The sequence below is a fragment of the Apium graveolens genome, chromosome 7, assembly GCF_009905375.1.
Source record: "Apium graveolens cultivar Ventura chromosome 7, ASM990537v1, whole genome shotgun sequence".
NCBI lineage: Eukaryota > Viridiplantae > Streptophyta > Magnoliopsida > Apiales > Apiaceae > Apium > Apium graveolens.
In genome coordinates this window covers 161,794,784-161,807,828 of record NC_133653.1, presented here as the reverse complement: position 1 = coordinate 161,807,828, position 13,045 = coordinate 161,794,784, and the positions used below count along the sequence as shown (strand labels likewise).

Here is a 13,045-nt window from a genome sequence, read left to right as displayed (position 1 = left end):
TCGGATTCTTTTACTTTCACGGTTTATTTGTTTGTGTTTCAGGTACTCATTACAATGGGAGATCCAGCAGCACGAACGAAAGCCTTGATGGATTTTTCTCAACCCAAGATCAATGACATTCAATCTAGTATTGTCCGGCCAGCTATCACATCTAATACCTTTGAGATCAAGCCCGACATAATTCAATGGGTACAGACTTCAGTCCAGTTTGGGGGTTCTCCAACGGAAGATCCCAATACACACATTAGGGATTTCATTGAAATATGCGACACCTTCAAGTTCAACGGTGTTTCTGAAGATGCTGTGAAGCTGAGACTGTTCCCATTCTCTCTGAAGGACAAGGCTAAGAGCTGGTTACACTCTCTACCAGCTGGTTCGATTACTACTTGGGAGGATCTTGCTCAGAAATTCCTTACTAAATTCTTCCCTTTGGCGAAGACAGCTGCACTCAGGAATGCTATTACTCAATTTGTGCAGCAAACGGGAGAATCGCTAAGTGAAGCTTGGGAGCGCTACAAGGAGATGCTTAGGAAGTGTCCTCATCATGGAATTCCTGATTGGATGATCATCACTTCTTTTTACAATGGGTTGGGAGCACAGTCCAGACCCATGCTCGATGCAGCATCAGGCGGAGCATTATGGGCAAAGATCTATAAGGAAGCTTATGATCTAATTGAACTGATGGCTGCTAATGAATATCAGTATCCAACCTAGAGATGTCCACAAGGCAAGGTAGCAGGAGTTCTTGAGGTGGATACAGCTACGGCTATCACTTCTCAACTAAAGGCGTTGTCTATGAAGATCGATTCTCTGGCTAACTATGGTGTTAAGCAGATAACCAGTGTTTGTGAGCTGTGTGCAGGTCCGCATGTGACAGAGCAATGCGCTATATCTAGCGACTCAGCTCAGTTTGTGAGCAACTTTCAGAGATCGCAACAACTAGTTCCAGACACTTATCATCCTGACAACTGGAATCATCCTAACTTCAGCTGGAGCAACAATCCAAATGTGATGCAACAGCCGTTCCAGCCGTTTGGAAATAAGCTGTTCAACTCTCTTAGTTTTCAGCAACAACTCCAACTTCAACAACAAACTCATGATGCAGGTCTATCTTCGAATGAAAAATCTGAATTAGAGGAGTTGAGGCTTATGTGCAAAAACTAGGCTCTTATATGCCAAAGCCAAGCTGTTTCTATCAAGACTTTGGAGAACCAAATAGGGCAAATTACTAATGCCTTATTGAATCGACCACCAGGAACGCTTCCTAGTGATACAGAAGCCAATCCAGGAAAGAAGAAAGTTGAAGAACATGTGAACGCCATCACCTTAAGGTCTGGAAAGGTCGCAAGCCCCCAAATTCAGCAAGATGAAGAGCCAGAAAAATCTCAAGATTCAGAAAATGCAGTTTTGGGTGAAGAAGATGTGCAAAAGGAAGTAGAGGTGGAACCAAGGAAGACTACTGTGGAACACACTCCTCCTGAGAGTAATACAGGGGAGAAACAGATCTATCCTCCACCTCCTTTTTTTCTAAGAGGCTGCAGAAGAAAAAGCTGGATAAGCAGTTTGAGAAGTTTCTGGAGGTGTTCAAGAAACTTCATATCAACATACCTTTCGCTGAAGCTCTTGAGCAGATGCCTAGCTATGCGAGGTTTATGAAAGGTATTTTCTCTCAGAAAGTGAAGCTCGATGACTTAGAGACCGTTGCTCTAACGGAGGAATGCAGTGCTGTGCTGCAACAGAAGTTGCCTCCGAAGCTTAAAGATCCTGGAAGCTTCACTATTCCTTGCACCATCGGAAACTTGTCGTTCGACAAGTGTTTATATGATTTAGGAGCTAGCATCAATCTGATGCCCTTATCTATCTTCAAGAAGCTTGGTCTGCCTAAGCCGAAACCAACATACATGTCATTGTAACTAGCTGATCGTTCCATCGCTTATCCATGAGGTATAGTGGAGGATGTCTTGGTCAAGGTGGATAAACTCTTCTTTCCTGCTGACTTTGTAATTCTTGATTTCGAGGAAGATAAGAAGATTCCCATTATCTTGGGAAGACCATTCTTGGCTACAGGCCGAACTATGATCGATGTGCAAAAAGGAGAGCTTACGATGAAGGTTCATGATCAGAAGGTCACTTTCAATGTGTTCAAGGAAATAAAATTACCCACAGCTAAAGAGGAGTGCTTTAAAGTAGAGCAAATTCAGGTTTTGAATGCACCTCTGTGGAAGAGGAAGTTGGATGTGCCATTCGATTCTCTTGGGTTAGCAGAGCTGAAAATTTCTCAGGATCGTCTCGAGTCGTCTATTGAAGATGCTCCTACACTTGAGCTCAACCCACTACCAAATCACTTGAGTTATTCATTCTTAGGTGCACCCCCTGACAAGGGGTTGGGATATATCTTTGATGATGTAGAGGGTACCCGAACGGATCCTCCAGTGCCTATAGAGGGTTCTTCTCATGTGCAGCAGGTAGTTGATAGGACTGGTGTTGGTGATGAGCAGTACAGGCGAGTAACTAGGCGTATGGAGGCCATGCACGACATTCACCGTCATTTTGCTGCAGATTTGACACATGCTTTCGGTACTGTTGTTCGAGACACTGGTGGCGAGGTTGATTGGCCACCTGATCCTCCACCCGAAGAGGGTGATCTTTCCGACGACTAGGTATGCCTGAAATCCTTATTATTACCTTCAATGAGGACATTGAAAATTTTAAGTTTGGGGGTGATAATGTAAGGATTAGTAGTGTGTGTCCATATAGATTCATATAGATTCATGTTGCATGTTTAGTTGTAGTTCATTCATATTTTTGTATGATTGTTCATTTAGGACATATTTGTTTATTTTTATGTAATTTCATATAGTTGTATTTGCATGCATATTTAGCATGATCCCTTAAGATGAACTATGATATTTGATAAGTTGATGTTGATTTCACTGTGGTGATGACGAATAGAGGGATGTTTAAGTCCTAATGAATTGATTTGCATGCCAGAAACAAATATTTTCACAAAGTCTTATAGGGTTGCTTTTGATCTAGATCATGATCATACTTGTTTGTTGTTGAGATTTAATCACTTGGTTATATTTAGAATTTGTGATATTCTCGTAGTGACGTAAAAATACTGATTCTTTTTATCTGGAGAAAAACTTGGATTTCATTGCTAGTTGTTGTAAGGCTAGGTGTCAAATGGCTAGTAGCCGGCTCATATTTTTATGAGTAGTCTAGGGTTGAATGAGATGGAGCGAAACGCACTCATTTAGAAATTATTGAAAAAAAGAAAAAAAAGAAAAAAGAGAAAAAAAAAGAAAGAAAAAAAGTATGTGTTTATGCATAATTGATCAAGAGTGAGCTCTTTAATACTCGAGTTATTAAGTTCTAGGGGACTTTGTGCCTAGTGACCTAAGGCTTTTATAGTCTGGGATCCACTAACCTAACGCTCGCTACATGGGTATTATTGTATAAGTCTTTTGGGACCTCATTCATTGCACGATCAAATAAGCATCTTTGCTATGTGTTCAATAATAGTGTGAATCCTTGTATAACTCTAGTAGAAAGGAGGTGTTGTGAGTCATAATGCGTTTATTGTCTATTCTGTTTATAAACTTTTGATTGTTTCGATGATAGATAAGTTATGGTTATTGATCTAGTATCGAGAGTATATCTGTTAAGCATCCACACACGCACGTTTCTGGTTTGTGAGTTGGTTTGTGGGATTTATTTGAACTCTGTTTAAAGTCATTGCAATTTTAGAGGCATTGGCTTATTCATTTGGTTATGATTATTCTGAGGGGATCGATTACATTATCATTTAGTTGCATTCACGTAGTTGCATTCATGCATTAGGTTTATTTTGTAGCTTTGAGTCTGTTTATGCTTGAGGACAAGCATCGATTCAAGTTTGGGGGTGTGATAAGTGGATTTTATATCCACTTGGAATGCTTTATTACAAGCTTAAATTGGTGTTTTGGACTCAAGTTGTTGGTATTTTGATGTGTTTTTGTGTTATTGCATTTCAGGTATTAGTTAAATGAAGAAAAGAGCTTTTAAAGGAAATATGATGAAACGTGATCAGAATTGGAAGCCAAGACCATTGTCAAGTTGTAGAGAATCTCAATAGCTTCGCGTGGGCAGTTGAATCGCCTAATTCTGATGAGTAGAACTCAAGTTATGGCCAAAACAAGATTCATCAGAATATTTTTCCCAGTCAGAGAGCTGAGCGCCCGCTCAGGAGAGCTGAGCGGCCGCTCAGGGCGCGGCTGGTCGCTGATTTCGCTGAAAAAGCCTTTTTTGAGTAGAATTTGACGATTTTAAGGGTCCAGGTCCACTAGGGGCGTATATATACTTAAAAAAAAGGGTTTTCATCATCCGGGAAGATTGGGATACCAAGGAGAAGACCTAGAAGCACAGAACAACTCCGAAAAAGAAGATCTTGTTTTCAACTTCTGATTCTTTGAATTAGTTGTAACTTTGGATGCTCGTTTTCGTTCTTGTTGAACCTAGATCTCGTTTATTAATACTTTGATTATTATTTAGTTTATTAAGACCTTGTTTATACCATGCTTTCATTGGAACCCATGGTGACGATGAGTTCGATTATGGGCTAATCGTTGTCATGGGATTCTAGCGGATTTACTTATGGATTTCAATAGTTAATTGTTTCGATATCTTGGTGTGTGGTGATTGATTGATATCCTAGTATGGTTGTGCTTATTCGTCTTATGTGAGTAGCTAACATATAAGATAGCGTGTTAATCTCTATTGAAGCGACATTGAATATAGAGGTTTGGAACTTGCCATGCTAGCATAGGTTCTTGTATGTGTATACATGATTCGTAGGTAACTCTAACCGTTTTACTTGCCCTATGTAATCAAGATAGATAACTTGTTCTTAAACCGTTATGTTGTCAAATTCTATAGACATATAGGGTCTCAATATAATTGGTGCCTATTCAGCTTCTATCTCTTTTGTGGATGTCTGGTAGAATGGTACTCGTGCAACGAAAGTTGGCGTTTATCAGTTTCGTGTTATCTGATTAGTGTCATCACCATCACATGCTAAGGTTAAAAACAATAAGACTATTGAATGAAGTATTTAATGAAGTTAGAATCCCATGTTTGTCATATATAGTAATTCAACCTCACTTTTCTTAGTTAATGTTATTTAGTATAATCTATTAGTTTAATAAAAACCCAATTTGTTATTTGTCTTAGCATTGAGCGATAACCATACATTGTTGCATAGGTGCATAAATTGAACTTAACCTAAACCAGTCTCTGTGGGAACGAATCTGATTTATATCTTATACTACTTGCGAACGCGTATACTTGCGTGAATATTAGCGCGTGTTTTCGCCCTAACAGAACTGTTACCTCCCAGTGATGAACAAATATCACAAGAGCTGCTAGGGTTATATTGAATAATCTTCTCGAATATGATAACACTTATAGTGCAAACCCTATGTCTGTGTTTATATACTACACAATTACAAGATAATCACTAATTGATATGGAATATAATTTTGCTTCCTAAAATATATCAATCAGATATCTTTTCTTCCAAGCATTCTATTCTTCATAGAACTCCTTCTTCATGCATATCTCTTCTTCCTGCATATCTCTTCTTATGTTTATCTCGATCTTCTTTCCTTTAATCAGCTGATGTCCTTATCTGAACGTCCTTCAGTACTTAAGTTCTGATATCCATCTTCTGATGATTATCTCCTGATAATATAAGTACTGATATCCTTAAGTCCTGACTTCCAGTAAGTACTGATTTATCTTGTTTAAGTAAGATCTGAAAACTAAACATAAATCATATTAGCCATGACTTTATCAAATATATCTAACATTAAATTTTCAAAGTGCAAGTTTTGGTTGGATGAAGTTCATTTTGGGTCATATAGTGGGTAATGATGGTATTAAGGTGGATCCTATAAAGATTAAGGCTGTATCCAAGTGGGAACAACCAAAGACCCCGACAGAAGTTAGAAGTTTTTTTGGGTTAGCAGGTTACTATCGAAGATTTGTAAAAGACTTTGCCAAGATTGCCACTCCAGTAGCCAAACTAACCAGAAAAAATGAAAAGTTTGTTTAGACTGAGAAATGCGAAGAGATTTTCCAAAAATTGAAGAAGAGGTTAGTGACGACTCCAATGCTAGCATTTCCAGATGATACGAGAAATTTCGTGATCTATAGTGATGCTTCTTTGAAGGGTTTGGGTTGTGTGTTTATGCAACATGATAAAGTTATAGCCTATGCATCCAGATAGCTAAAACCTCATGAGCAGAACTATCCAGTACATGATTTGGAATCGGAAGCAATAGTTTTCGCATTGAAGCTTCGAAGACATTATTTGTATGGAGAAAAGTGTGAGATCTATACGGACCATAAGAGCTTGAAGTATATATTGACCCAGAAGGATCTAAACATGAGACAACGGAGATGGTTGGAACTGATTAAGGATTACGATTGTTCTATTAATTACCATCCAGGCAAAGCCAATATAGTGGCAGATGCCTTGAGCATAAAGGAAATATTGAATGCGATTAAAATTGCTGAAGAATTAGCAAAGGAATTGGAAAAGCTATAAATTGAAGTTTGAGTGCCAGAAGGTAATAAGGAGCAATTTTATGAGATTACCTTTCATCCAGAATTGATGGAAAGAATTAAGAAGTATCAAGAAAAGGTCATGAATCTAGGATTGGATAATTCGACTGGAGAAGAAGTTTGTACTCAAAAGGACATGAAAGGTATGTTTAGGTTTTCCTCTAGAATATGGATTCCCAATGTGACTGAGCTGAAAAATGATATTCTGCGAGAAGCCCATAATTCTAGGCTTTCTATTCACCCTTGAAGCACTAAGATGTACCAAGATCTGAAGAAGAACTTTCGGTGGCCAGGAATGAAAAAGGAAATAGCTAATTGGGTTAGTAAGTGTCACACTTTCCAGACAGTAAAAGCAGAACATCAAAGACCAAGTGGATTGTTACAACCCTTAGAGATTCCACAGTGGAAATGGGAAGGAATCACGATGGATTTTGTAGTGGGACTACCAAGGATGAAGTTGAAACATGATGCTATTTGGGTAATTGTTGATAGGTTGACGAAGTTTACGCATTTCCTCCCGATCAATGAAAGATATTCTTTGGAAAAGCTAGTCAAGCTGTATTTGAATGAAATTATAACCAAGCATGGAGTCCCTGTTTCAATTATGTCTGATCCAGATCCAAGGTTTAACTCAAGGTTTTGGATGAAATTACAAGAATGTTTAGGAACTAAGTTGAATATGAGTACCACCTATCATCCCCAGACAGATGGTCAAAGTGAGAGAATGATTCAGACGAAGAAGATATGTTGAGGGTATGTGCTTTGAATTTTAAAGGAAACTGGAATGATCACCTGCCGTTGATTGAGTTTTCCTATAATAATAGTTATCATGCCAGTATCAGGATGCCACCCTACGAAGCCTTGTATGGACATAAGTGTAGGTCCCTACTTTATTGGGATGAAGTGGGAGAAAAGAAGTTGGTAGGTCATGAGTTAGTTCAGCAAACTAAGGACGCAGTGGTGTTGATTCGGAAAAGACTAGAAGTAGCTCAGGATCGACAGAGAAAGAATGCGGACTTGGATCGAAAGGATATGGATATAGAAATAGGATCGTTAGTATTGTTGAAAGTATCACCTTGGAAATGATTGGTTAGATTTGGACAGAAAGGCAAGCTGAGTCCTAGATATATTGGACTGTTCGAGATATTGAGAAAAGTAGGTAAAGTTGCTTATGAGTTGGCACTGCCGCCACAGCTGCAGCATATCCATAATGTGTTCCACGTATCTCTGTTAAAGCGATATATCCCTGATTCGAACCAAGTCATTGATTATGATCCAATCGAGCTTCAACAAAATTTTTCCTACATCGAGCGGCCAATCCAGATCCTAGACCGTAAAGAGCGAGTCCTTAGGAATAAGTCTATTCCTATAGTCAAAGTACTTTGGAGGAATTCTCAAGTAGAAGAGTCTACTTGGGAGTTAGAATCAGGTATGCTTGAAAAATATCCTCACTTGTTTAATTAGTTAATATTCTGAGGGCAAAATCTTTTGAAGGGGAAGAATATAACGACTCGTACTCTATATTATTAAAAGTGTAATTATTGAATAATTAAATAAATAAATATGTGCATTGATTCTGTCAGCTGTGTGTTGCTTTTTATTAATTGTGTGTGCTTATTTGTGATCGAGGATTATTTATATAATTAATTATTGAGCGGTATTATTTTGTTTTTACTTTTAAAAGTGATTTATTAAAGATTTATTTTCATAAATATTGGAATTGTCTCTAAAATTATTTATATGGTTTTATCATTTCAATAATTATTTTTGGAAATTTATAAAATTTAGAAAACAATATTTCATCGATTATGTATTCCAGAACGATTTTCTGATTGTATTTATGAGTAAATTCATTATTAAATTCCAGAATGTTTCAAAAATTATGAACCTCGTATTTTCTTAAGTTTGGAATATTTAGAGAATTTTAAAAGTGTTTCGGGAGTTTTTCGATTTATTTTCACTCGCAGCTCGATTTGTTAAATCGAGAAAAACGAAATAGGAATCAGATTATGGAACCATATTAGGACACGTGTATTGCAGTGAATATATATTTTTTGATACGTGTCTCTCCCTGTGATACGTGGCTGCAACATCTTTTTTTTCAACTAAATTATTTTCTCTCTTTTTTTCCTAATCTATATCCCTCTCTCTCGGAATCTCTCTACTCTCTCTCGAAATCTCTTTACTCTCTACACTTCCCTGGTCTCTCTCTCAGTCTCATCTCTCTCTCTCCTCGTCCTCCCTCCCCCGCTTCTCTCCCATTCCTTCTTTTTTCTTTTATCTTCCAGTGCTCTTTTCCGATTGCCCTGTTTTTCGGTAATTACTCCGGCGACCCCTTTGATTCTTATTGTTGGCTTGATTCAGTCTTGCATGGGTATATATGTATATATATGTGTGTGTGTGTATGTGTGTATTGGGTGTATTGTGTCGTGTGTGTGTGTGTGTTTATGTGTGATCTGTGTGTGTGGCACGGTGGCGCGTGTGTCACAATAATGGTGGTGCTGATTGTTGTTGTCCCTGTGCCTTTGTTCGATTGATTTCTGATTTAAATTTTTTATTCTGCAGGAAACTATTTGATTAATATTCGTGATATAGATATTTCGTGCGGGAACAAAATTATATTATTGATGAAGTTCATTTGGAAACCTGAATATTAGTGGGCACCAATGAATTTTTCCGCTGTCAACGATGAATTTGAGGAGTTGATGGTGGACAGTGATGATTTATTCTGAGTCCTACAATCATAAAAATAATATTTAGTTCATAAAATTATTTTTGAAATGAAAATATATATTTATTTTAAAGGTCGTGTTGACGTTCGGCTTGCAAAATTGATTTGGTTGTGATTGATGCGTCGATTATGTTTCGACAAGAAGTCCGATAAATAGAGGAGACGATGCCCTATATTCAAAAAATGGATTTCGAAAATACGGGAACGTAACCTATAATTATCGGGAATACCAGTCGAGCATTTATACTTATACAATTGTGAATAAATATTTTAGGAACCCTAATTGTTATGTGTATATAATACTATGTCTAATTACAAGTCGGGAATTCCTATCGTTCGGGTATAGTTGTTAGCAAGGATATGTTAAGCATAACTGGTCATCTAACATAGGGTATTTCAATTATGTAGGTTCCAGTCGAAGGCCTCGAGAGTTAGAGTCGGTAAAGTCAGACCATCGTTAGTTGTAATGCTCTACAAGGCAATTACCCCTGAACAAATCTTTTACGGTTCAGTAATATATGAATAATTGTTGATTTAAATTGCATAGTGGAACAAAACGTTTTAAGTTACGTATCTTTAGTTTTTAAAAAGGTTTGTTTAAATTTTATTTTGGGGAAAAGTACCTTCCGAAAATGCCTATCTCTAAATTGTGAATAAAAGTTGAAAGGTTTTGGAAAGTGTGTTGTGATATAATTGTTTTAAAAAAAGATAGGTATAAGTGGTTATGGAAACTGGATAAAACGAATCAGATATTGGATGGTTGCGTAAGAGGCTCGTAACGGCCCAGCAGGTTAGCGTAAGTGGCTAAGTCGGTTGCGCGTTGTTCGCACTAAAACAAACTCGAAAATACACGCAAGCATACGTGATCACAAGTAGTATAAGATTTAAGTCAAGTTCGTTCCCACAGAGACTGGTTTAGGTTAAGTTTAGATTATGCACTTATGCAACAATATATGATTATCATTCACAACTAAGACAAGTAACAAGAATTAACTAGAAGATATTAACTAAGAGATTAAAAGTGAATTACTTATATGAGAATAAAACATGGGATACTAACTTCATTAAATACTTCATTCAAAGTTTATTTCTTTATCAATAGCATGCGATGGTGATGATAACTAATCATACAACACGAAATTAGTATACAATATTGTTCGATATACGTAAATGTTAGGAATATGTTGTGTACTTGATGATAAGATTAACAAAACACCTTAGTAGATTTAACTTAGTGATATTGTAGCTCTCGACGGATGTTTAATTACTGTCTCGACGAATGATCTTCATAGTCCCGACAAATGATAATTGAACATCCATTGAGAGTGTAGCTTATGTAACAATAAGTTTGTAGCACATTTCTGCAAGCAACAATGGTAGATTTTGTAGGAGTATTTAAGTCATATTGACTACTAGTTGATATACAGAATAGGGTGACTAATTGTAAATATAAGATGTCTTGTAATTCTGTATAAATAAAATGGACTCAAGTGACAGAAAAGGCTCCCGACTGATGGTTCACAAATTCTTCCGACGGATGATCAACAAAAGCTCTCGATGGATGATCAACAATGTCCCAACGGATGATCAACAATGTCCCGACGGATGATCTAATTCAAATAGCAGTTGACAGTGACAACACAGTCACATGCGTCGGGTGTTTGCAAATGGAATGTGCGGCCTAATTATAGGTGTTAGAGAACAAAGAAGCATTACCATTTCCATGCAATTGTGAAGACAATCAAAGATACTGGAAAGAGTAATGAAGCAACCTGATTTTAGACTAGATACATTTTATTTTATTGTCTTGTCTCATTATCATGTAACTTGGTGATATATAAACCAAGTAGAGCAAGTAGAACAAATGAATAAAGCAAGCTTATTTTTCAGAAAAACATATCAAGCTGTATTCTGTAAGCATTTATCTATAGTTTCGTTTGTTCAACTTGTAAAGCAGCTGTGAGCTATTCAAAGCTTCACAGAGTTCTCAAATTGATATATATATACATCTCTGGTGGATACTTTCAAATCCACCAGAAAGTTTTAAAAGCTTGTGTTTTTCTTACTTAGTGCTTTGATTCCCACTACTCTTTTATTCCGCACCATTGTAAATCAAACATTGTTATATTTATCAAGTTAGAACATTCTTAAAATTTAAAAATTAGTCGGAATTACATTCAACCCCCCTTCTGTAATTCTTGTTGTATTTTTAGGGAATAACAATTGGTATCAGAGCAAGCTCTTGAAGAACAAAGAGTATAAAGATCACAATAAACAACAAGATGAACAAGAAGGATGTTGGAGTTAAAATTCCATTTCTTGACAAAGACAACTATCACCACTGGAAGGTGAAGATGCACCTACATCTTCTTTCCCAAGATGAGGCCTATGTGGACTGCATAGAGAGAGGTCCTCATGTACCTATGAGAGCTGCAACTGGCAATGAACCATCTGTTCCAAAACTAGGCATGAATGGTCAGATCCTGATATTGAGCAAGTCAGGAAGGATAAGAAGGCCATGAACATATTATTCAATGGTGTTGATGTTGATATGTTTAACAACATCATTAACTGTAAAACAACCAAAGAGGTTTGGTACACAATACAGATTATTTGTGATGGTACGGAGCAAGTGAGGGAAAACAAGATGCAGCTCCTGATTCAGCAATATGAGCATTTCCACTGTGAAGAAAGTGAGTCACTCACTGATATATTTAGTAGATTTCAAAAGCTACTAAATGTTCTAAAGCTGCATGGAAGAGTCTATCAAACAAAAGACTCTAACCTCAAGTTCTTTAGATCTCTCCCAAAGGAGTAGAAGCCAATGACAGTCTCATTGAGAAATTCTCAGGATTATTGAAGGGTTTTTAGCACATAAACGCAACGAAAATGTAAATTTAAATCTTAAAAAAAACCGAAACCCTCCGCAGGATCCATGCAAAAAATAATATTTAATTCGTAGTTCAGTATGTTTACCTTAAGAAGCTTTACGTTAATGGAAAGATGGAGCTCTTTAATGGCGATCCAAAAATGATGAACGGAGATCCTTAGTAGCTGTTCCTCAAGTGTGAAGCACTCTACCGGTATCCACCAAGAAAATGATGTAATGAAAGAGGAGGAGATGGAGAGAATTAGGGTTTTGTAAATCTTTTTGGTTGAGGCAAAAATAGGGTCTATAATAGTATATTTATAGGCAGAATTTTCAGCTGAAATTTTCCCATAAAATATTATTATTAACCCTTTATTATTCTCACTAATAATTAAAACACCTTTTAATTATTAATCCTTTTTCTAAACTCTTTAGAAATAAGTGGATCAATATTTAACATTCTCTTCCTTCCTTGGAAGGGGTAGATCCTTTATTGATCATACACTATCTTTGTGTACAAATTCCTATACCCAGTAGAGCCCTTATAATTGTCCCTTGAGACTAAGAACTAAACCAAAGCATAGTTCAGTGTACACAAGATGACTATGATGACCTCAAGTCTAAGGATACTTGTACAACTATCACTATATGAACAACTGCTGACACGTGAGTGAACTCCATCAGTTGTTCAGCTGTGTGAGTCACGTTCAGTGAACTTATTCTATAATAAGCACCTACATACTAGCTATAGTGTCACCACACAAATGTCTATGAGAACAGACATCCTTCATAATGAAGCAAGCATAGTATGTACCGATCTTTGCCGATTATTAATTACC

At 36.9% G+C, this 13,045-nt stretch overlaps 1 non-coding gene across 1 annotated transcript; it reads right to left on the bottom strand.

Annotated features, from left to right (window-relative positions):
• Positions 1–444: 444 nt before the first annotated feature.
• Positions 445–551, bottom strand: LOC141676424 (small nucleolar RNA R71). Its single transcript, XR_012557015.1, has one exon. It is a non-coding gene; the product is annotated as a small nucleolar RNA R71 (small nucleolar RNA).
• Between the last annotated feature and the right edge of the window lie 12,494 nt (positions 552–13,045).